Below are 26,578 nucleotides of genomic sequence, written 5' to 3'. Positions count from 1 at the left end.
AAAAAGCACATTTCTCAGGGCAAGTTCTGGATAGCACAGGACTCAAAGGCAAAAGAAAGTGATTTTATCTCACCTTTGCATCTCCTCCATCCTGAGATCAGAGCTTGCTTATCAGCCAAGGACTGCCAAAGCATTAAGCCACTTAGAGCTGAAGACTAAGAAACGAGGCATAGACAGTGATTTATTGAGAAACAAATCACATTTATTCCAAAAACCCACATTGCTTAGATGTTAGATTTTGCTTCCAGGGACATCACTCCTGTCCATGTGTGGTAGCTGCCCCAGGCACCCAGCTGCATCACTACGCCTCTAGAAAGACCATCTAGAATCAAGTGAACTCTGCAAAGAAAAAGGATCCTATTACACTGTGTGCATGAAACCATGTGTGGCTACTAATTCCTGCAAGTGCTCATCTGTTAGCAAGTTTATCCTTCTAATCTTCCACAACAATAAATTACAGCTGTGTGAAATCCAAATGCTATATTGTTGATCATGCTCGTCCAGTTCCCCACTGTATCTCTACACTCTACAACAAATCAATGCTTATGGCTTTGATTTTGATCATTCGGTCCATTAATAAAAGGAATCATAATTCCCACCCCCACACACACACACACACAATTGGGGGCTGTCATATGGGCATGAAAATCAAATGTGAAGCTTTGATAACGGCTGCTAAAACATCAGAGTTATGGAGCAAATGATAGGGTATGAAATGTAGTCATGGATTCATTAAAAAGCTGTTCAGTGAAAATGATTTTTGGTACTAAAGCTGAAACTAGACTCTCTAAGTGTTCAGAATGAACAATTATGGAGATTGGGTAAAAACTAAAATGTACTTGGGGAACTCGTGTTCATTACTGAGACCAGGTGTTAAAGTGCTTATTGGGTAAGAGCTGTTAATTGCAGAACATGTGAGACTATGCAACCCCACAGTACTGAACAGTAGTATTCTGGGCTCTGTTCAAAACACTTCCAAAATGCACGCCTTCCAAAAATGCATACCCTGCACTTTTTATTTTCTAGGATGCTGCTAATAAGAACAACAAATTCCCACCAAGCCACCCTTTTAGGTAGCTCATTTCACTGAGCACCATTTAGCTAGTATAAATCCAGTCAAAATGTGGGTTTATTTGTGCTGCTTTTTTCCCTGGATCTTGAGCCAAACTTAGAACTGGTGGAAGCAAGAATACTGACTTCCCAGCCTTGCAGTCCTCGCTCAAAGTTTCTACCAACCTCAAGTGACCGGTCATGTACCCATCAATTGATAAATCTACTGATTCAGAAGGAAATAATCTCCAAAAAATACATGGATTTAATGAGTCACCCTGAACGCCGTCCAATTTTAAAATTTCTATGATGCCATAAAGCTGGAAACATTTTTTATTTTAAGGTCATTCGTTGGGGGCAGCACAAAGTTCAATAGCAGCATCAAGCTAAATTTGATTCCATTTTAGTTTTCTTCATGTCATAAATACATGTTTTTTCCAGTAGGTTTCTTGAATCCCAACTTTATGGTCCCCATGATACAAGAGGGCTGGTGGAGGTGGCCCTTCAAGCTGAGCTTGTTATTTTACAACAAAAATTGCAGCTGCCCATGCGTTCTCTCGTGTGTCTATTGTCATAACTGAAGTTGGAAGTTTAGCATGGAAAGTTATTTTTATTCTGGAATCCCTTCCTGATCCTCACAGCCTTTCCCCTGCAGTGAGTTTGCAAAAAGTGCAACTTCAGCCATGTTATGACAAATTCCTACAGATGCCATATTTGCTTGTATACCATACAGCCTGAAATAAATCTTTAAAGGCATTTAAAACGTACACTTGGGGGGGATTCAGGAGGGCGCAGTGGTGTAGATGTACCCACTTTTGTTGACCATGTTATGGCAGCAGCAGCCAGGGACTTTTTTTAAAGTCCTCAAAGCAAGTAAAAATTCCCCCTCAATTCCCTTCTGTGCTCAGTGGCATGTTTCCTCCACTACGCCCACCCAACCTCACTCCATCTGTCCCAGAGGAGTGGGGTCAGAGGAGCTCTAGAGACCCTCCTGCCCACTCCAGCTGGGCTCCCCGTGGAACCGGGCTCATCCAGGGACAGTGGTAGCAGCAGGCAAGGTACTCCTCCCCGCCCCATCTCTCTGGGTATTCCCTGCCAGCCTGGAAGCGGGTATGGGGGAAGAGATCCCACTGACAGACACTGCCGTCTCTCAGCAAGCCTGGCTCCACGTGCAGCCCAGCTAGTGGGACAATTCAGGAATGATTCTGGGGACCACCCCACGCCACCCCAGATCAGATGGGGACAGCAGCAGATGCAGCAGTGGTCGGGGAGGGGGTGAAGAAAGGAGAGGGGAGGGAACATGTCACAGTACATGGAGGGAAAGGGATGGACGAGGAAAGATTTTTAGCAGCTTGAGGGACTTAAAAAAAATAGTCCTCGGCTGCTGCTCCTACAGCATAGTCTGCCCACCTCGATGTGTGTGGGAGAGGGGGGAGCTGGCTCCAGCCACCCCTGTAGTACAGATACTCCCCTTGATGAAATCCAGGGTCAGCCCATACATGCACTCCAATTTAGAGGGCTAATTTTTGGGGAGTAAAGGCACACGTAGTAATCAGTAAATATGGTACACACACATTCCAATGCATAAATCTTTCTATGAGACACAGGTTAAGACCCAAACCCAAAATAACACCCTGAAGTCAATAGGAAAAGCTACAAGGAACTTTGTTGGGCTTAATGAGGGCTGAAGTGATGTGGTCACTGAAGTGCACAGTTTAGTGACCACATCCTTGTGACCTCAAACTTGTGACAGCCCAGAGGTCACAAGTTTGAGGCCGTAGCAGAAGCACACGCAACACGGCAATGTCAGATTGGACAAATCTGCAAATCCTGCTAAATACTTGGTCACAAGGACATGAGAAAGAAGGAAGCATTGGGTTTAATATAAGGCCCTAGGAAAACGGTAAGTATCATCAATATTAAACTGGTGTTCTTAGAAGTATATAGGACCAGATACACAGCTATTATATAAAAATGCCAAATACATTTGGTATAATTTACAGAAGATAAACTGATTGTTTAAGGTATGGGTATGTTTGGAAAAATGTATTCTAGTTATGCCACAAATAGCTACAGTTTACATGCAAATAATATATGGGGTATTTGAGTTAGAAAGGTTATTCAAAATTATTGCACAGATCTGTTTATAAACTTGTGATAACATTATACTGAGCATAAGTTCTTTAGACGTGGGAGAAATGTTGTTAAAATATTATACGATCACCTCTCTCCAGTTCCACTTTCTGTTCCATTAAAAATACTCACGCAACAGATGGGGGGGTTCAGAAGTTTTAAAATAATAATTTTACGGCAATTTTTGTAAATAACTCCACAGAAGAATAAAACTAAAGGATGTCGCCATTTCAAACATTTTAATTCTATGAGGACATACATAGGCTTGTTCTTCTAGGCTTGTTCATAAGTATTGGCTTTGTTTTGTTGTAGAAAGTACACTATTGGAGAATGTGTTTTGGAAAAAAGCTGATTGTGAAGTATCAAACTGGCCAGCACACAGATAAAAGGAGGGGGAGGAATAAGTCAAAAGTAGGAATAACAAGCTTTGGAAAGCATTCCTTGCTAGAAAAATAGCTTGGGACAAGAGCATCTTATACATCCAGAACATTTTTTAAATCACTATCCGCTTTGCTTATTTTATCAAGGGAACATAATCTTTAATGCTGAATGCCTGCCTTTGACAATTTGCTTAGACCTTTTCACATCATGTCAATATAGTTTTGTGCGATTCATATCCTCCACCATTTCAAGTCTGCCTCATCATACTTCACTCACGTTGTTTTGCCTCCTGACTAAAAATAATTTTAAAAAAATCAATTGGACTTCTGCTTGCAGAGGGTTGGCAATAACACTGAAGTTACTGGTAATAACTCAGTACCCAAGAGGTACATTTTCTAAACCCTAAGCGTAGTTTTAGCCACATGGCTACTGTTAAAGTTGATAGTAATACAACTGAAAACTCCCGCACAATGTTTTAAAGCGTCCTGTTGGGTTTCTAGCTTAATGCCAACAAATGCAGGGCTACGGACAAGATTCCAAGGGCCAAATCCCTCGCTGCTGGAAACCAGCATAGCTCTGCTCAACTCAGGAGAGTTGTATCGATTTACACTTGATGAAGATCTGATCGCTCCATTATATTTGCAATATTGCAAAGACAGAGTTTAATCCTTCAGTCCTTAAGCAGGGGGAGCCCAGTGATTCCTATGAGGATACTCAAAGGAAGACTTCAGTGCTTGGTCCACTGGCTTGCAAGACTAGCAGCCCTAGAGCGTGTGACAATGGCTCTAGGGCTGTATTTGTATAAATATTACAAATGCTCAGAGACCGTTTGAAAGAGGGGAGCTCAGTCATGGTAACAGTGTAGCTGAGACAGCACAGCGCTGGGTCTCCAGTATCTACCCAAGTATCTCTGCGTGGTGATTTTGCTCCCACTCTGAGCTCCGAGTTACTATGATCACTAGCTGGTTTGAAGGTCGCTCAGGCATATCCAGCCACATGCCGACAGATTCAGGAGTAGAGCCATGTGGGAACAGGCTGCTTCTTGCTGAAAAACATTCAAGATTTGGGGATTAAAAAAAAGTTAGGAAGCTGAACAAAACCCACAATGCTGATCATTTTTCACGGGATGAAAAGGTCAAAATAACTTCCATTTCAAGAGAGCCAAAGAGGAATGTTTCGGTTTCACCATGACCGACCTGGTCAACCGGACAGCTGGTTTCCCAGGCTCCACTACAGTCCTCCTGGCAGGCAGCCCAAGGGCTCAATCAGTGGTAGAGTAAGCTCTGAGTAGAGCCTGGGAACTTACCAGGCAGGTAACCAACAGACCCAAGAGTCAGTAAGCCTCCATGACAGGTAGGCAGATGGCCAAGAAGCCTGGAAGGTCAGGGACGCAAGCAGGCGAGAGACATCAGAGATAGCTATATCAGGAGGCTGGCTATTCATTTGACCTGGCTGCCAATGAAAGTTTTGTCAGCAGTGACTAGCTCCTGCAGAATATACTGACTACGTCAAATCACATTTTGTGTCAGGAAACCCCTCTTTGGAAAATACTCAACCAGTTCTAAACAGGAAGTGTAACAAGATGCATTAAGTGTGATGAAATGCATCTGTTTGCATTTCCAAGGGTTATGGGAACTAGGGGTGTGTGAAACAGGCCCTATTCAATTCGGATGTGGCTCAAATCAGGGATAGTGATTCGATTCATTGATTCAGATCGCTGTCCCTGATTCGATTCAGCCGAACCTGAATATGAAGATTCGATACTGATTTGGAGAATCAACAATTCAGCCATAGACACGGCTTTAAATGTTTTTTCTCCATACCTTGAGGTACCAGCCACAGCTTGTGAATGCTGTGACGCTGGGGAGGAGGGAGCATCCCACAGGAAGGGGGCCTCCATGTGCACAGCAGTGAACACAGAAATGGACTGGAAGTACTTCCGGTCCAGTTCTGGGTCCACTGGGGAGTATGTGGGAGGGCCCCTAGTGCCCCCTGGCTCAGCAACCAGCCATGGGGAGGACTCCAGGTGACCCCCAGACCCAGGAGGCATCAGTCACTGAGCTGGGGGGGGGGGGGCATGGGAGGATCCCCCTGTGCACTCTCCAGCAGACATGGAAGTGGACTGGAAGTGCTTCTGGTCCACTTCTGGGTCTGCTGCCGAGCGTGCTGGGGGCACCCCCCACACACACACACACTCCTGTGGGACACTCCATGCACCCCAGCATCACAGCATCCACAAGCCACCTGCTACCTAGAGGTGTGTAGAAAAAATATTAAAAGCTGCATCTGTGTCCGAATCTCTGAATCTTTCCGAATCAATTTGGAGGGTTCCAATACAATTCGGAGAGATTGAAGGGTCCTTGGATCTGATTCGGAGTCAGAGATTCGGCAACCGAATCGGGCTGAATCTCCACTGAATCAAATCAGGGATCAAAGCTTCACACAGCCCTACTGGGAACCTTATCAGAATGTGCAACACTAGGGTAACAAGAGCATGTTCAGTCCTAATGTTCAGGCTCGGATAAAGATGGACTGTATCTAAAGCAAGCTAAGTAGATCTGCACTTGCAGACCTTCTCTCCTGAAGAACATCAACTGGTGGCCTGAGAGCTTGCCATGCCAAAACCCGACCCATGTCCTGCCACAGTTTTACAAGGTCCAAGTCCCTTTCCTGTAGAACCTGGAGAGGGAAATAAATCTAAATTTTCGCTGCCCCTCAATGCAGGTGGTCTCAGGAAGGAAAGCTCTCGTGCTGGAGCTTTGAGCAGGCTTCAACACTGATGTTGCACATACTAAAATTTGACTCATTGCATTCTGTTCCTGACTGAAAGGCCATTAAAGTCAATGGACAAAATACCCGCTGACTTTAATAGGGTTTGGGATCAGAATATCTGTTGGCAATTCCGTGTCCTGTGCAATCATATGTTTTTCATCTTAGCACTTCTGACCAACCCGATAATAACATACCAGCCTGTGAATATGATGGTGGGAAAATGAACTTCTTTTTTTTTTTAATAGAAGTACAGAATTCAGTTTCAGCCTTCCAGGAGATTATGTAAGAGCTTCACCATCTTTTATTTTTATTGTGCTTTAAAATAATTTTATATTCTTTATTTCAGTTGCCCGGCCTAGTCATTCATCAACAACAAGTAATAAAAACAAAATAAATACTGAGAGATCATGTTGCCTGTCTTCATTCCTAGCCTGAGGTTATCCTAACATGGGAATATCACTCGCATATATTCACATGGGCAGATAGCTATTTTCAATAGCTTAGGCAGGCCTGGAGACTCTAGATTAGGACCAAACAGAGATTTTGGGAAGGCTGCATTTGACCTGTAATCCTGGATTGGTTCACGCAATGCACTTTGTGGTAGGCAATCTTAACAGGCTACCTGAGTGGGCGCTGCAGAGAAATGGTTTAGCTTCAGTCTGAATTTTCCTCCCTTTCCTTCATCTTTTAACACTGAGAGAGAGGAAGGGGAGCAAAGGCTTTGTTAATAGCACCCTGGTAGGGGCCTCCCCAGGATGGCATATGAAAAGCGTCATCATGAAACAAAGCATAAAACAGCCAGACTCAAAATCTTAAGTTTTATTCAATATGATGGGTAAATATGATGAGGAGGTTCAGTACTACTTGGCATGGTTTGACAAGCCTGACATGAAAAAAAAATGTGACCAACTGGGCCTTAATGGTTATTACTATTCCATGGAAATCTTCCAACAATCGTAAGTCACTCTGCTCCAATGGATAAATTCCTGCCCCTTGAGCTAGACAACAATCAACAGTGTACATGTCTTGCTCCTCATCGTCCCTGGGCAGTAGTACATGAGCCAAACAGACCATGGCACTGCACAAGAACCACATTAAGACAGAATGAATGGCTCTAGCGGTGCTCCTCTGGCACACTGGACCACTGAGCATTTGAGGGCATAAGACTTACTAAGTTCTCAAAGCAAAATTGTGATATGGTAACAAACTAACTAGTGTGCATGTTTTTCATTGTCCTCTTCTGGACAGAACGGTGCCTTTTGCTAGCACCCGATGGAAATCCAGTCTCAACAAAGGCATCATGTTGTGACGGCATATCTAAATCTCACAAGGTGTTTAGAAGCCTAATTCCCAGGGACCTAGATGCCTCTGAGAATCTGTACATTAATTAATAGGTTACGATTTGCTTTTTCTTCCTCTTTCTTATGCCACATAACCATTCATTTCCCCTCTCATTTTTTTCTACCTACACAGTGAGACATTTTACATACTTACTAATCTGGAGAGGAAGCTAGAGAAGTTTGCTCCTTTCTGTTCTCAGGTAGAGCAGGAAAGCAGAAAAGCTATACAACGTTACTGCTAAGAAGGTAAGAAACATCCCTCTTGCAGTTAGCTGGCACGTGGATACGTTTTCCTGCTTGATTTTTGTAATCTTAATCTATTCCTGTTAGTTTACCTGATATGTATCATTTATCACTGGGTGATTTGGGTTTGGAGACTGTATAAGTAACATATGTTCAGAGAGAATTCCTGCATCTATGACCTAACAGTTAAGATATACTCAACCAAGGGCCCCCTAATTCAGCTCCACCATATAGAAACTGAAATCAAAGCTGAAAATAGGATAAACGAACATATAAAACAAAATACAGGCATACCTCAGAGATATTGCGGGTTTGGTTCCAGACCACCGCAATAAAGCGAATATTGCAATAAAGCGAGTCACACGAATTTTTTGGTTTCCCAGTGCATATAAAAGTTATGTTTACACTATACTGTAGTCTATTAAGTGTGCAATAGCATTATGTCTAAAAAAAACCGTACATACCTTAATTAAAAAATACTTCATTGCTAAAAAATGCTAACCAATGGGAAAATGGCGCCGATAGACTTGCTCGACGCAGGGTTGCCACAAACCTTCAATTTGTAAAAAACGCAATATCTGCAAAGCGCAATAAAGCAAAGCACAATAAAATGAGGTATGCTTGTACAGAAGAAGGAGGATTCCTAAATGCTAATAGCTGATGTAAAGAGCAGCCAGTGAACGTCACTTGCAGTATGCAAGTTTTATTGCCCCTACAACACCCACGGGCTAAGCTATATATTCTAGTGCACCACCTACCAGCACCTCATCTCTTAACTAAATATTCGCATATATGTACTCATAGATCTTTCCTTTAATGCCAAGTACTTGATTTCTAAACACCAGCTTCTATTACTGCCAGCAAAAATTGTGTGTACTAAGTTACAGAAGCATAAAATGAGGCCCAGTTACACTGGAACATGAGGCTGCTATTGCTGCAGGAAAAATGGAGTATCAACAAAATCAATGAAACTGGGTTTTTGAAAGCTGAGTTAAGTCATCATATGGCTTTCCAGTTACCTACCAGATGCTAAACTGAGTGATATGAGGAGTGTATCAACACTTATCAAATTGTAAAAGTGCAGGGCTGGAGGGGACCTCAAGAGGCCATCCAGACCATCCTGCCATCTGAGGCAGGATCAAATATGCCTAAGCCAACCCTGCTCTTAAAGACTTCCAGTAAAGCAGATTCCACTAACCCCGACTAACCTGTTCCACTGCTTAACTTTTATGATTAGAGGGCTTTTTCCTAACATCCAGCTTAAATCTTGCCTACAGCAACTTAGCCAATACCTCTTGCCTTGCCACTGAACAGCAGGCATGTGGTAACTATTCATTTGTCTGCACTCACCCTGAGGTTAACTGGAACAATTTAGCCTTAGTTTCATTCAGGGACACCCCAATTCAGCCTTCACTTACTGTGGGTAACTGTGGACCATGCATCTACGATACTGCTGCAAATCCATGCCCTCTTGTTAACTTGCTTTGAATGTAGCTTTTTTCCATAACCTAAGTTAGGTTCTTTGAACTTATCTTTAATGAATTTCACCCGGTTTAAATCAGAGTTTCCTGGAGGTGCTGAAATCATTTTGAATTCTGAAACTGCCCACCAAAGTTATCCCAGCCCCTCCACTTGACACTCCAGATGAGGAAGGAGGAAATGTCAAAGGGTAAAGAAGTTGTGATTAAAAGCAGCAAACAACTGGCTTCAAACTTGTCTAACAGGCTATAGCGATGATGTATTTTCAGTCCCTCAGTTACAGCTGGGTAAGAGACATTCAAACTCCAAAACATCTGATGTTATATCAAGTGGGACAGTGTTACACAATTTAGTTTATTAAGGAACTATATTATCAAATGAAAAATGAAAGGTCTAATTGGAACAGATGCTGAATATTTATCTTCCCATTGCTTTCCAGGTTCCAGTAAGCTATGTCAAGAATCACTCTACTACCTGGGGTGCATTAATACCAGAGTCATAGGTTCACAGAATTTAAGGACAAAAGAAACCCTTAGGTAATCTGCTGATTTCCTGTATGTCATAGACCGTCAAATTTTACCTGCTTTATATCAAGCCTTATGTATCATATCTGACTACAGCACAACATCCAGAAAGTCATCCAGTCCTTCTTGGAAAGCATCAACCAAGGGGACACTTGGGGACACTTGCTGCCCCCCCCCCCCCCCCAGCAGCCAGTCAGCGACCAGGGTGGTCCTCCCACGTCCGATCATCCCCTTACAGATCACGTTAACTGTTAATCACTCTCAGGGTTTGAAATTTGTACTTTATTCCTAATTGAAACTGTCTGGCTTCTGGTTCCAGACACTGATTCTTGTTATACTTTTCTTTAGATAATCTTTCATGAGACTTAAGTGGCCTTTAGTGTCCAGTATTTTTGCCACAGTAGAGTACTTATATGTTGTAATCAAATAATCACACAGTCTACTTTTTGATAAGCTGAACTCACCAAGTTCTTTAAGTCTCTTACCATAAGGCATTTTTCCCACCCTGTAATATTACCTGCCCACTTTGTCCTACTCACAGAATCACAGAAAATTAGGATTGGAAGGGACCCTCGGGAGGTCATCTAGTCCAACCCCCTGCTCAACCCCAAGTAGATCATCCTAGCCAAGACTTTGTCTAACTGAGTCCTAAAACCCCCTAAGAATGAACAGTCCGCCACCTTTCTGGGTAACCTGTTCCAATGCTTTACTACCCTCCACGTCAGAAAGTTTTTCCTAATATCTAATATAAATCTCCCTTGATGCAACTTGAGACCATTCATTGCTCCTTGTTCTTTTATTTGTCACCAACCGAGAACAGTTCAGTTCACTATTCTCTGGCTTATTTATCCAAGAATCACACAAGAAGCTTCTTTAAAACAGAGAATGATTTACTTTATGAAAAAGTGCACAACATTCAGAAAAGTGGATGTAAAACAACAACGTAGATCTTAGCACATATTGCCTTACCCTATGTTAGCACTCTCTTCAAATACCCAGAAAGACATGACTCAGCTGTTCCGCTCCCCTTTCTCCCGGGTACCCAGTTAGAGCCTGCTTGCTGCAAACCCCTGATTCCAGTCAATCTGAGTCAGTTTGGCGCAGCTAACAACTTCCCTGCTGGCACTCTGCAGGGACATTTTTTTTAATAGATTGGTGTCTTTTGATCTCTTCTCAGCCTTGGCACAAACAATCCTGCCATCAGGGTTGGGGCTGAGTCACTGTATCATCATGGCTGTAAGCCTGGCTCTTGAGTTGGAGGGGATGCTTCATATAGAGACCATCCTTTCAACTCCCTTGCGTGATTTAACACTCCCTTGTGATCTAACTCCAGAGCAAACAGTCTGTCGTACATGCACAGAGGAACATGCAACATTCATCCTGGGATGTAACATATTTACGTATGTAGAATTGTGTACAGTGACGACATGTAGGGGGTGCACATGCACTCCCTGAAAGTGCTGGTGCACCCCCTGACAGCCAGCACTCCCCACTTAGGTGATGGGTAGGCAGGGCAGGCAAGAAAGCTGGCGCCCCCCCCGGGAGAGTGCTGGCCAGGGAGTGGGGGCACCAGGAGAAGCGCCACTGGCACTTCTGGCTCAGCACGGCAACTGACAGGGGGGAACCCCTCCACCGGTCAGCATGATCGGACGCCCCCCCCCGGTTGCTGACTGGCTGCTGGGGGGGGGGGGGCAAGTGTCCCCATCTGACTCAGGAGGCACCAGTCACCCATGATCATGTAGAAGTATTTCTCAGTTCTCTACATCTTCAGCATGCTCCATGTAAGGCAAGCCTATCAACTTGCTTCTTTCCCAACTACAGACAAAGGCAGATCTGGGGGGCATGAGATAGTGTGGTCACACCATCTTCAAAGAGAGTTTACTGCCATAAGCCCAAGAGAATGGACACATGCATGGTGAGCTCGCTGCCGCTACTGCATCTCCCTTTCTGCCATCCTGGATACCTGTCTCGATACCCAGAAAATGCTTTACTGCCAGTTGCCTGGGATCTCCCATTCATGTCTCCAACACTGCAATTACCCAGAACACCAGAAGTTTTCTGTCCTAACATTCCAGACAGGTGCTAGAGAAGTTAACACTTCATGTCCTGTGGGTTGACTGGTGGTCAGTGATTCCTTCTTGAGCTTTATCAGTCAGCACAAAGAACAAAATGCCGGTGCTTCTGAATGAACTTTAAAACAGACAAAGATGCCCCTACTGTAAAGCACACTCCTTTTCTCCCCATTCTATCCTTCCCATAACTAGTGATTTTAATATGTATGAATCCAGCTCATCTCTAGTCAAGCTAGTCTCCAGAAGATAAACTGACCCATACCTGTGAGCCGCAGGCCATCCCAGCACCCTCTTTCACTAGAATATGACCTAACCTACAACAAAACCACAAGCTTCACATTAGCCATGCATTAGTCAACATTTCACTTACAGCATTTTGTGCTTCCTCGCACTTGTGCAGCTTAAAAAATGTTTGTGAAGAAATCATCTGTACCCTTCCACATGATCCTGTGTCATTTATTCCTATATGTATCAGTGCAGGAGAGATTTGCCAAATGACTGAATAATAATGCCCACTCTTGTCCCCGTCTCTTATTTTTGCTACAGACAGACAGTATATCATTCTGTTAGCTTTTTGCTGCTTTTTAAATTTGCCAGACATCAGAAAAACAGTTTCTGATTCAAATTGAAAGTGTATTTTTCAATTTTTTTTTTATTGCTAGCAATGCTGAAAAATCCGTTTTTCATAGAATCACAGAAAATTGGAGCTGGAAGAGACTTCAAGAGGTCATCTAGTCCAATCCACTGCTCAAAGCAGGACCTTCCTCAACTAGATCATCCCAGCTAAGGCTTTCTCTAGCTGGGTCTTTAAAAACTTTCAAAAATGGAGATTCCACAACTTCTCTCAGTAACCCATTCTGGTGCTTTACTGCCCTCTTAGTGAGAGCGTTTTTCCTAATATCTAACCTAAACTTCCCTGGCTGCAACTTGAGACCATTGCTCCTTGTTCTGTCATCTGCCACCACTGAGAACAGTCCACTCCATCCCCTTTGCAACCCCCCTGCAGGGAGCTGAAAGCTGCTGTTAAATCTCCTCTCAGTCTTCTCTTCTCCAGACTACATAAGCTCAATTCCATCAACATTTCCTCATAAATCATGTGCCCTAACCTCCAAACCATTTTCATTGCCTCCTCTGGACTCTCTCCAATTTATCCACATCCTTTGTGTAGCGCAGGGACCAAAACTGGACACTGTATTCCAGATGTGGCCTCACCAGTGCTAAATAGAGGAGAACGATCACTTCCCTCAATCTGCTGCCAACGCTCCTTCTAATGCAGCCCAGTATGCCATTAGCCTTCTTGGCAACAAGGGCACACTGTTGGCTCATATTTAGCTTATTGTCCACTGTAATCCCCAAGTCCTTTTTAGCAGAGCTGCTGCTTATCCAGTTGGTCCCCAGCTGGTACTGGTTCACCCAGCTCTACTAGCTAATGGAGGAAGTCATTCAGATCAACACTGAAGGATGGAAGATTTCATATCATTCTCTAGGGATAAAAGCATCAGTGTCTTAATTGCCAGTACACTAACTGCATCGCTTAAGAGGAATATTATATCAGTACTAATTCCTCCAAAAGAAATATGTTTATCAGCACTACCCAAGAGAAATGGAAGGTAAAGAGACATAGGTAGTCCTTCCTTTAGGGTTAAGCCAGCACAGTAATTTCTTTGAACGCAACATAAAAGCTAGTCTAATCCTCTTCAAAAAAGACTCTAAACATATACAATTTCCTACTAATTGTAAACAATTCAGGCATAGAATTTAGCATTTAAATATTTGCAGACAATGACACGATAGAATTATCTATTGATAATTACACCATTCAGTCGGGGGTCATTGGAAGCTGGTACTATGACACATCGATGAATCAGAGAATTATTTTTATCTTAAGGTAGTTTGAAGTAGGCAATTATTAATTAAATGGAACAACAGTTAATTACAGTTTCATGCTTGAATAATTTTCTGGACACAGTCAGTTAAGTATCTAAAGATACCTCTATATAGCAGCAGATGAACTATAGCACAGACATTCTTCAGCAGGTTTTAAACCAGCTGGCATGTGAACTGGGAGCTGTGGTATCAGCTCTTCAGAAGAGCTGCAGTCATGGCTAGACCACTGGTAGATCCCAAACTAGCTTTGTAAAGCCAGCTCTGGTATTTCTACAAGTCAGAGTAGTGACTTCAGTATAGATATACATATAAGTAGTGACTTCAGTATAGATATGAACCATAAGAAACTGTTCTGAAATAGAATATCAAATCAATTCTTTTTCTTTCTTCTTTGCCATTATTTGTCATTTAGCCAATCATGTCAACCATTTAAGCCTGAAAGATGGGCTCAAATCCTCTGATGCAGAAGAGACTCCAACCTAGGTGTCCCATATCATCTTAGATTTCAACCACTGAGCTACTGAGTAGAAGCTAAGGAGAAGACAACTCCTTCCAGTTGTGTTTTGTATGATGTTAGAAGTACTCTGAGCAAATCTGATAAATGCAATAATCCAAAAGCTCTGGTGCTAGGCAAGTGTGACAGCCACCATCCTGCCCTAAATGTCAGGGATTGAACTACTGACTTAAGACCATGAGTCACTTACTCCTCGAGCTAAAAAGATGACCTCAAGTTGGCTTTGTAACAGTCAAATCTTCTTTAGATCAGACGCTGAAGAGAACCTATAACATATGCTTATCATAACATGATAGATTTAAAAAAAAAATGAACTGAGTCACATCCCAATTTTCAAAACAATATACTCCCCAGAGAGCTACTCGGAGTGAATTATGGTGATAGGGTGATAAGGGAATCTTGCTAGAGCTCCATGGGCATGAGATTGAGCCATACACTCCCCAGGCCTTGCTCGGTAAATGGGTAGACAGTCACTCAGACACCGTGCTAGTTACATCACTTTGTTGTGTTTTGTACAGGCTACAAAAACAGACATGCCAAAATGGCCAGTTAAATCAGGTGGCCCTTTGACGTTCACTCCAACAAGGAAATCTAGGGACATAGTCCCATTCACTACTCATTTGGGTTTTTTACCAGGTGGTTTTTTTTTTAAACTTATTCCTCAGTTTCCTTATTGCATCATTTCAGACTGCAAATCAAGACACTTTACTCTTTTTGATCTCTCTATCATAAACTCACAGGGCTTAGCCTTGGCAAGGCACTTTAAACATTACATCTGAGCCATCTTTTTAGTGATTCTTTTCTTCATTAATTACTTAGCAGCCCAACATGGTATTTTTGATGTGGTTAATGCTCTCCTCAAAAATAATTCTGTCTCATTCCTGCGAAGCCACTGAAGTTTTCAGCTGGATTTCAACTTACAATTTCGTGGGATTTGTTACTGCTGCGATGTTGCAATTATATACTGCATGCCTATGCAAATTTAGAATGAACTTTCAGTTGAAGAAGATCTGAAAAGCCCGTAATGAGCAAGAGTAGATCTGTTACAAATTTCTCCCCGTTTCATAGGCCTGTACATCTAAAACTATCTCTATTTCCCTTTCCATGGACCTTGCTGTCTGTCTAACGCTCTATCTCACTTGCTCTCAGAACTGGCCTTCATTGAAGCAAATTAGACTGGTCATGTCACAATGGGCAGATTCCACTGAACAGCCTACCGAAGGGAATTACAGATGTGAAGAATTTTACCCAGCTCATTTAAAGAGATTTAAAAATAAAGTCCGAAGAGTGGCCTTAGAAGGAAAAGCTATGCCTAGAAATTCTTGACCTCAAACTTTATAATTCTGTTTATCAAATGTTTTTGCTCAATAATCTTGTTGATACTGGGCAAGAATTATTTCAGGGACCAATCCGACAATGGGTCAGACCGTTGGGTGGATGGAGAGCAGCAGAGCTCTGTTGACTCCAGTAAAATCACACCCATTTCCATGAGCGAAGCATCTGTTCCAGTATCTGTGCTCCCTCCTTGCAGCAGACTGTGCCATGTAGTATTAGATCGTTCACTCTATTTTCCAAATAATTTCAAGTTACTTGCTTTCATGCACTTCAGCTGTCTAAACATTAAATAAAATATCAACAGAACAAGTAAAATAAAGCCTAGAAAGGGACTTGATTCTGCATTGCTTTGTACCTTACTGAGTCATCTGCATGTTTGCAAACTGAGTCTGAAGTGGGAGTCAAATGCCTTTCATATTGTTTTACATCCAATGTTGGCAACTAAGTCAAACCTTAAGATATAAAGGGTTTGGGGGTTTTTTAATGAAAAAAGGAAATATATTTAACTAAATTCTTTAACTGTTTCTGTGGGGTTCCAGCAAAGATAAACCCGGCCCACTGCTCTCAAACACAGGCACGGACAATACTACCGCTACAGACACAAACCAAATCAAAATAAGCCTAAGCAGAATGAACCTACTCCCCAGAAAAATCAAACTAAGTTGCCATTCCTCAGTCGTCACCGAGGTAAAGAGATATCTACTCAAGAATTAATTAACAGCACCAAATACAGACAGCCACACTGGACACATTCCCCTGAGAAAGGCTTAACACAGGAAAGCTAATGTATAATCTAGCCTGTTGGCCCAAGGGGAAAAAAAAACGAGGGGGCTTTACCAGTTGGAGTCGAACACTGAGATGCTTCAAGGAGAATTAGAACATCAGATCCAGGCACAAATTCACCTGAACAAACTAGCCACTACCTGCTTCCACAACTGGATTTAGCAAATGTGTCCAAGTAACAAACATGATAAAACTTTTACCACATATCTGAAGATGGTTCATGGCTTGGCTCTGAAGGCCAAACATACATAAAAGTCTGCTCTTCTTGACCTGGCTTTAAGACCTGCAATAGGATCATCAAGCCATCACACTAAGAAATAAGGGTACTTGGCACCTCACTGAATCAGGGCATTCGGTTTCTCCCATCTCCAGCTAATAATAGAGTGAGGCATATAACTCCAGTCTGAGGGCAATAACTATCCCAGTCATTGTTTGAGTCCAGAGTGTGCCTGCTGTGTTGGTTCCCTATAGTGAATTCGAGGTACACATCTGCAAACATCTGCGCTTTGAGGGACTTGATTTGTAGCTGCAGTCAGTGTATTAGAAAGACAAATCCTCATTCAATATTCAAATATGCACAGAAAATGTAATTGTAGCCATGTAAACTGAGTGTCCAGCTACTCCTGTGAAGTGAACCTGTGCGTCTGAAACTGTGCCTGTAAATATAGGTGTTTGTGTGAAAGCGTGCGTATTAAAACTACAAACAGATTGCATTTGGATAGGAAATGCCATTTACATCAGAGCTACTGCCACAACACTATGAGGATCTGTATAAAAAGAGAGACAGGAACCAGCCAACTGAAAAAAATAATATCCAGGCAGACCCAGATATAAGGCACTCAGGAACAAAAGCAAACCGTGGCCGACAGAGCGCTATTATCTCTCAAGCTGCTCAAGCCAGCAAATGGAAAGCCGCATGCAACAGACCCAACATGAGCCAGACAAAAGTTGCATGTAAGGCACATTTGAAAGGAAAGACATTTTCCGGAGTCAGGACTCCTGGCGCATATAACCACAGAAGTGAGAGGACATGAAGTCGGTGGTGGAGCACTTTGGAACTGTAACAGCCGATGCCCTCGCTAAAGGAAAAGTAAATGTTTCCCACAGGAATTGTGTGCAATCGACTGAAAAGCTAAGGACCAACTCAGCGCCCTCATTGAAGCCAAAGCCCTAGAGGCTGCCAAGAGGGATTCTTAAATTAGGTGTTCCCTTGCCCATGTCATCAGTGGAGCCTGACCCTGTAAGTGTGCTCAGAGTACACCTAAGCTGGAGGCTGCTTGTACCAGGTGCAGAACGGGGGGATGGGGCACTCACAAGGAAGGTGGAGGACACAGCTTCAGCCTCCTGCTCTGTCTGTTTTTGAACATCCCCCTAGATGCCAGGTGGAAGCCCTAACCACCAGTTTATCAGCGGCTCTGGAGCGTCTCAAACTTTCCTCATGGAGCTACTGCACGCTGTATACATTAAATATTTTGGGCCTTGAACTCAGTATCCCATATCCCAGACAAGTGCGAGTTGTAACCCCCCACTCCCTATTTAAACAGCCCATGTTATATAAACATCCCAAAACATATCTGTTACTTCTTACACAGAAGTCTGAGCAGAGTACTAACATATTGTGTTGGTTTTTAATGGGAAAAGGACTGTTAATAGTCAAATAAATAATTCACAGCAGTTTAGGGCTGGAAGGGACCTCGTGAGATCATTGGGTCCAGCCCTCCTGCACTAGGCAGCAAAGACTGCAGGGGTCAAATAACCCCAGCGAGGTGTGCGTCCAGTCTCCTTTTGAAAATCCCCAGGGTAGGTGCCAGCTAGGGCTGTGTGAGGCTTCGGACAGAGCTCCAGATCCGGAGAAGCTTCGGACACTTTGGGGTCTGAAGCAGCACATCCGGGTCGAAGCGCTGCCTCGTTCAGCTTCCCGAAGCAGTTCGGAGCCACCTCGGCGATCCAGCCATAATGTATAATGGGGACACAATAAAATAGCTATAACTTTGTTGGTTTTTTGTCCGATTTGGATGAAATCTTCAGGGACGGTAGACTCTGCAGAGAGGATGAATCCTGCCAAGCTCCAAGAAGATTGGTGTAAGGGTTTGGGGTGAACAGCACCCCAAATTCTTGAAAGCAAAACTCGTGTCACAGCTAGGCATTACAACATAGTGGGGTGAAAACTGCAGGGCTGGTAGCTCTTATAGAGGCCACAAAGCTTGCCAAGTTTCAAGGAGATGGGTGCATGGGTTTGGGGGGAACTGCCCCTCAAGCTGTGGACAAGCAACACAGGTGCCATGGGTGCTGTGGGACTGACTGTCTGTCCTGGGGCGGTGGGGAGACACTGCTGCAGGCCTGGCGGCTGAGCTGCTGTGTTCCCAGTTACCAACACATCAGTCATGATTCACTCAGGGGCCAGCTCAATACACAGGACCTAGTTGCTACATAACAACTTAACGAGCATCAAATAGCACCTACAAAACCAGGCTAAGAAGAGGAAAGACTCAAAACTGCCCCAAGACGGACACAGTCTTGGCACCAGTTTTGTCTGTCAGCAGCCAGAGGTGCATGGCCCCAGAGCCCCCCTGCACCGATCTCCTCCACAGCTGGCAGGTGTCACAGCAGGGGCCACCATCCCTGCAGCTGTCACCCCGCTGCGCCTTAACACATGCAGGGTCACCCGTGGCACCAGTGTTGCTTGTCTGCAGCTTGGGGGGCAGTCCCCCCCCCAACCCCTGCACCGATCTCCTTGAAACTTGGCAGGATCTGTGGCCTCAGTAAGAGCCACCACCCCTGCAGTTTTGACCCCCCAGTGTTGTAACACACAGCTGTGACATGACTTTGGCTTTCACGAATTTGGGGTACTGTTCCCCCCAGCCCCTGCACTGATCTTCTTGAAACTTGGCAGGTTTTATGCTCTGAGCAGGGGCTACCAGCCCTGCACGTTTCATCCAATTTGGACAAAAAACAACAAAGTTATAGATATTTCATTGATTCCCCATTATACCCTACGGCCGGATCTCCGAGGCGGCGCCGGATCGAAGCGGAAACCCGGTCTGGAGCTCCCGATCACATCGCCGACATCCGAAGCTGGATCGGATCGCTGCCGACTCGCACAGGCCTAGTGCCATCTGCACCATCTCCGCTGGGAGTCTATTCCAGAGTCTGGTCACATGAACCATGAAGAAGTGTTTCCTTATATCCCATCTGAAACCTCCTTCTAGGAGTTTATGACCATTGCTCCTGGTTTTCCCCTGCTGTGCTTTGGTCAACAGTTGTTTGCCTAGCCCAATGCTGACCCTGATATTTCTAAATGGCCACTAAATCCCCCCTGAAATCTTCTCTTTTCTAAGCTGAACAGTCCCGTATCTGTCAGCCTTTCCTCGTAGGGCTTGCTCTTCAGGCCTCTAATCACACAAGTGGCTCTTCTCTGGACTCCCTCAAGCTTCTCCACATCCTTCTTGAAGTGCGGCGCCCAGAACTGGATGCAGTTCTCCAGCTGCAGCCTCACCAATGCATTCAACTCTTAATTAATGGCTATTCATAAACAGGCCCATTGGAGAAACATCACAAAGCCAGTTACACTGAAAAATCATAAACTGCTGTGCTGTCAGCTGCAAAACACAAAGCTGAATTCAGTGGCCCTGGGCACAAGTTCATGTAATGGTGTGATGGGATCTATTCTCTGATCCCACAAATTGCACCTCCTGCCATACCACACATGCATGGTAGGATGCAGGATTTTGGGATCAGGGATCATATCCCAGTTGTGCCATTACTACTCGCCAGTGTGCGGGAAATGTGCGATCGTGATTATGGGCTCCCCCAGCATTGGTAAGTAGAAAGGCAGGTGCCAGCGAACCAGTGCAGTCTCACCCCAGGGACCACACCAGAGTCTTGAACCAGCTCCAAGGAAGATCTCAGGGCTAAGACTGACGTAGACAATCAGCTGGTTGTCCGTCTCAGTCCTGGGACCTCACCAGAGCCCTGAACCAGCTCCAGTCCCAGGACTGGTACCCACAATCTTTGTTCCCAGCCTTGGGACCACAGTAGGGCCAGTCACAGAGCCTCACCATGCAGCTCAGGCTGCATTGCCAGAGACTCGGCTACATGTTCAACTTAAGGCTTGATGTAAACCAACTAAAATCTCTCTCACAGGTGTTGTGGAATTATTTCATGGCTTATTTCCCCATTTTATTGCACCACTAATTGCCTGAACCTTTGATTGGGTTACCACATAAGACCTGATTAACTGGTATCCTAAGTGTAACATCTGCCGGGGGCTGCCACAACTGATCAATGGGAGCCATGACTTTTGAATTGGAATAGATCTACAAAACGACTTAAGTACTTAAGCCCAAAATTTAGATACTCTAAACCTTTGTTAGAAATATTATTAAAAATGCATTATCAATAGCAGATTTAGAAAAAAAAACACAGCTGCTACCCCTCCTTGTCTCCTTAATGGGAGAGGGAAGGGGGGGGTTGGAAATTGAAGGGAAAAACCACCAAAGGCCCTTTGTACTAAGGTATCACTCCCTCTCTGTCCTGCAAATTTACTATCTCTTTGTTACACTAAATCACACTTTCTTTCATGACCCTCACATTCCTAGGCTAAGATAAGAGCAAATGCCATTTTTGCCTTCAGGTTGAACCTTGAGTAACCTTGGGTCCCATCTACGCACGCGTGATAACCTAATGCATATTAAGCCTACCCGCCCCGCATACTTAAGTAGTTAATTATAATGCACATGGGACGTATGAAGCGACATGTTTACATATATGTTTGTATGAACCGGAAATGAGTTGTAAAAATTCCTCCTTCTGCACACGTGGTCAGGAGAGAGGGGATAAAAGCCTGCTAATGATTGTGCCCGGGGGCAGAGTGATTGATCTTTTGTCTCTCTCTCTGACCCTATTTGCAAATATATACCTTTTGTGTTGCTAATAAAGTGTGTCTGTAGCTGAAAGTTTTTTTCCACCTCCCGAGAAACGAACCACGATTTTAATTCAACACCTTGATCAGTTGCCTTGGGTGCCTGGCACCTAAACTTAGAGGCATCCAAATTCATTAGATATCTAGAATTTTCACCTACAAAGTTTACTAAACATGAATGCGTCATGCCCACTAGTACCTGCATTTTGACAGGACTGAGCTACGAGGCACCCAAGCCACATAACCATACAGTAAGCACTCTCCAGCCTATCTTGCCTCCAATGTCTGAGTATGCCTACCTAAAGAGGATCTCCAGAAAACAGGGTTAGAGGAGTAGGAAGAGTTTTTAGCGGAGTCTATCACTCCCCATGCCACCCCTTTTTACTCAATAGTGCAGTAGTGAAAACACTCATTCAGGACCTTAAACACAGGCCTACAGAATATCTCCTAATCTGTCTTGTTAAAGTTGGTCCATTTTGGGCCACAAATTGAGAAAGACTCTGTAGCCCCATCAATGGAAGAGGGAAAACCTTTAAGTGGCCTAATTCTCCCCGTATAGTAAGAACGTATGCACCTAACTGGGGCTGTGGACTCCTTTAGGAGGCACTGCAATGATAGTGCTTTAGTGCTCAAGCCCTTTTGTGGACAGCAAGACGTACTCAAAGCTAAATAATATGTTATGATCTTACACAGTTTGAATGTTAAGCCAATTACACAGCAGGAAAAACATGGCTGCAAACAGGACCTTGATCGGCATGGCACTATTTCCAAAAACAAATTCCAGAAAAGGGCCAGAGCCTAGTCTTAAAATTGAGAGCGCTGTGTCAAGTCACACCAGCTGTAAATCCAGATCGACAGGGATAATTTTACATCTCATTACCTTTCCTTCTCCCCATGAATCAAGCATTCTAAAACGAGGTGAGTAAAAGCCAAAAATGATATGCCAGTTTTGAAAGGTTAGAATAAATCTCACGCGAATCACTTTGTAATTCTGTGGTGTGATGCATAATTCCAATTAAGCTTACGTCTTGGACATGTAATGACTGCAGGGGCAGATAAGGATGGACTTAGATCCAGCCTAGATAAAAATTCCACTTGGGATTAAATAGATTGAGAGTGATTGCCCTGCCAGCAGTGCTGTGTAGTGATTAGCAAGCAAAGAGGGGTCTAATTTAATAGTGATACATCAAATATCAAAGTGCCCTGCATAAATGCTCCATCACATTGCCAAGAGCAAAAAAAATCCCTTTTGGCTTAATCTACTTCCTACGCACGATATTCCTCAGGGTATAAAGCTTCCTTTTTATGACTAATGTGCTGCCCACCTTCCAGAAGGGCACCAACATGCAACAGTATTAGTGTAGGCTCAAAACAACCCCCTCTCCCCAACACTCATTACTTAGGTAAAAAAAAAATCCTTGTGTAGTTGTAGTATTCTTTGCACAAAAGGATTTGCTTTTTTCTTTGCATGGGTGCTTTTAGGAGACTGTGGGATTTGACCTGTGAATATTCTGTGAAGAAATGAGATGTTAATTATAAACTTCTGGAGGATGATAACTACATGAAAATCATCTGCAAGAATAGGAAAGGCAATATGTATGAAGCATTCAATTCAGCATCTACAAAGTATCCTTGTAGGGAGAAATGCTATAAGAAACCTTTTTGCTTGTGTACAAGGGGAAGAAACTGCAAAATAAAAGGGTCTATTAATGCCCAGCATTATTCCACACTTTCCCATTTCAAACACTTTTCTGCAAAAAGAAGTGCAGACACACCATATATATTTACAGTTATAATCTGTCCTTATATCAGTGGAAATACGGGATGGACACACAACATACAGCACTTGCACCCTGTAAATCACTCCACTCTGGGGTAATGTTACCCCTCACAAAGTGGGAAGTAACCACACCAGTGCAAGTTGTCCCATGAATGGGTGATGTGTCTGCAGCTCCAGCAGCTTTCAGAGAGTGATATAGCCTCTGCTCAGTACAAAAAGGCTATTACTGGCTTCCTTGTCACCTGCTAGTGGGGTGCTATAATAGCAGTGACAGCAGGCGCCTGCTTCTGGGTATCAGTCTCCAAACCAGTGTAAATCACACCAGTATACAGCACACGGTGTGGAAATCTATTAAAGTGGACTATAAAGATACTTAGAGTTCAGAATAGGAGTGCCCGCATGGGCATGTTGTGCAGAGTAGCCACTCAAGATGTTTCCCTAGACAGACAAACTCTTAGGGCGCTTGCCCACGTTTCACCTCTCCTCTTACCATGTTACACTTTTCCTGTGTCCACATGGCAAAAATTGCCATTAAGCTAGCTAAATAGTGTCTGTGTATCCACATTGTCAGCTGATTTTATCATTTTAGATGGTTTTTTTATGGCAATTTAAAACACCTCTGACATGTTTTATTTTTAGCTCCTGTGCACCAGAGGGTTGAGTTGCTTGCAAAAGGAAATCCCCACTGCAGACTGGGTTCCCCCTCGCCTCTTTTACCCCACCCCACTGGGGTGCCTATGCCTTGAATTTTGTGGGATCTGCTCCGCATATTTTGGGAAACCCTGCATCTTATATTTTGTGCAGCCTGCATCCCAAGTCCGTTGCTGATTTGTCTCTGTTATATGTGTACGTTCACCTAACATCCCTTTGACTCCCCTCTGCTCCACTGGTTCCTCTCCCAGGTGCATTATCTCCCAGGGTCCCCTTGCCCCCTGCATATATGTTATATTCCACCCTGTTCTTTCCCTATTAAACCCATATACAGTTGAATTCCAGTTGGTCTCGGCTCTACCCTGTAGGGGATAGGAGGAGAGCACTTCCCCCATAAGTGGCTACCCCATAGCGCAGTAACACCTGATAAATCCCTTCAATTAGAGAGGGGTACCTCATCTGAGTACCACCCAGGTTACCCCTACCCTCCCAGCCCAGCCGGTCCCCCTCATTTCTGACCTGCACCCCACGCCCCAGCCAAACCAAACACACCATCCAACAAAAAGTCATTTTAATTGAGTCTTAAACTGCCAAACCTTGGAGCTTTGCCACCAAGTACATGCAAATACAGGGAACAATTTTTTTTTGGAATCCAAAAAAGGTGCATTTGTCATCAAGCTGAACCTTCAACTAAATCGCCAGTAAAAAATTAGCCCCTGGAGTCTTGTTGAAGTATTACAATAGACATTCAATGGATTTCCATGGATTACTAAGTGAACCCGAGCACCTGCTGGTGTAATAGTTGCAAAGCAGGGAAAAATCACGTTTTTGGGCTTAAGTCAGATGCACATTGAAACTTTAAAATAATAAAAGCCCTCATGGAAGAAATTCAGGGGCTAAAAATAAAACATGTCAGAGGTGTTTTAAATTACAACAATAAAAATAAATCTAAAATGATAAAATCAGCTAACAACGTGGATACACAGTAATTTAGCTAGCTTAATGGCGATTTTTGTCAAGTGGACACAGGAAACGTGTAACATGGTAACAGGAGAGGTGTAACATAGACAAGCGCCCTAAGACAGAAAAATTAAACCAGGAACATTTTTAGTGACTAAACGCCGAGTACGTGTACAAGGGCCCTTAGTGCTAAATGAGTTTTCTTTTCCGGACTAAATTCTGCCGTATCTGTCAGAGGATATAACAAGCAAATCAGAGTGATCCAGAGGGGCAGGAGAGCAGCACAATCCAGAAGACAAAACTGGTCTTCTGTCACACTCCACATACTTCAAACCTGGGTCTGCACGAAGCTGTACTAGGTTATAACCAATGCTCCCTCTATCTAGCCTTATAACATTTGAGCAGCTACCAGCACCCCAATGCATTTATGCCTACAACACCCTTGCAAAGGAAGCACTATTTAGGAGATGGGAAATGGGAGCACAGACAGTTGAAATGCTATGCCCAGGATCAAAAAGGAAATCTGTGGCAAAGCCAAGAACTGGACCATAACTTTCTAAGTCTCTGCCCCAGCACCTTCTTCCCTCCCCTCTAATATCAGGAACAGTAACATATGCTGTTAAATGGTTTAACTTCCACAACAGCCTTGTAACGCTGATAATATTCTCTTAAGCTTATAGCAGATATTTCCTTTTGTGTAGTTTCCCCACCTTCTTTTTTTCCTGTGGTTCACAGGTGGGTCTACTAGCAGTTTTCATCAATTAATTATTCAGTTTTATGCATATTTGCACACATAATGTCTTACTTTTTGGTCCCCATCTGCCTTGTGTGCTGGATTTTAATTTAATATCTGGCATATTTCATTGTAAGTTATACTCTACCCTAATCAAATGAAGCACTGTGTTCACTGGTATTTTTACTTGGATTTTCTATACAAATTTAATCACAGGCATATATTTTGATTAGCTCCTAGGAAAAAGAGGAAATAATGATATATAATTTGGTGTGGTTGGGTTTCTCTCTCCTTTGTATGTATGGCCAGTTCACTTTCCCCAGAAAAAATATTGCTTTTATTTCACTGCTGCTTTCATTACGGGGGGAGTTTTTTTCTAGACAAGGGCAGAATGTCTTGAATTTTTCTGCCTCTATTTGATTCTCGGAGTTAAGAGAAGAACCCTGCATTTAATCAAGGCCTTGACCATGAGCCAATGGAGAAAAACATGAAAAGAATGCAACGGCTTATTAATTCATAGGCTTTGAGCTGCTACAAAGATGGAAATGAGATGACAGAAAAGACAAGGTATCCCTTCCATCTCATATGAGAGCAAATCATACATATAGGGATTCACCATATTCTGCCCATTGCTGGCTTTTCCGCAGGCAGGAGAGAAAGTTTCAACTTGCAAAATGTCAATCTGTGAAAGCCCCACACCATGAAATCCAAGTATAATATTCACACTGCTACCCTTTTACCTGGCAACACCTGGGAAAAGGATCCAGTGAATTAATGTTGATCCCCAAGTGCATTGTGATCATATACACCAACACTGTAGACTATGGCTGCTTCTTCTATTTCACCATTTTTTATGATCCACCCAGACTTTCAAATACCCAGAGACCTGAGTTCGCAGAGTTTCAACAGATGGGTCTAAGGACAGACGCATCCTTCACTCCCTTCTATGTTTTTAGACTAGTAATTCCTTCTATCATCATTCATTCTATCTTGGAGCAAGAAAAGCAAGAAGCCAGCCTG

The 26,578-nt window shown here is 43.5% G+C and overlaps 1 protein-coding gene across 7 annotated transcripts in view; it reads right to left on the bottom strand.

Annotated features, from left to right (window-relative positions):
* Positions 1-26,578, bottom strand: part of OXTR (oxytocin receptor) — a 118,704-nt gene that overhangs the window by 23,195 nt on the left and 68,931 nt on the right. For all 7 annotated transcript variants that reach the window (XM_090022275.1, XM_090022278.1, XM_090022273.1 and 4 more), the window contains one exon: positions 74-339. The gene's annotated coding sequence lies outside the window, so the exon portion shown is untranslated. The remainder of the gene's footprint in view (positions 1-73; positions 340-26,578) is intronic.

Source organism: Crocodylus siamensis, chromosome 11 (assembly GCF_052110815.1).
Source record: "Crocodylus siamensis isolate JL-2025a chromosome 11, ASM5211081v1, whole genome shotgun sequence".
Taxonomy (NCBI): domain Eukaryota; kingdom Metazoa; phylum Chordata; order Crocodylia; family Crocodylidae; genus Crocodylus; species Crocodylus siamensis.
This window is presented reverse-complemented; position numbering and strand designations above follow the sequence as displayed.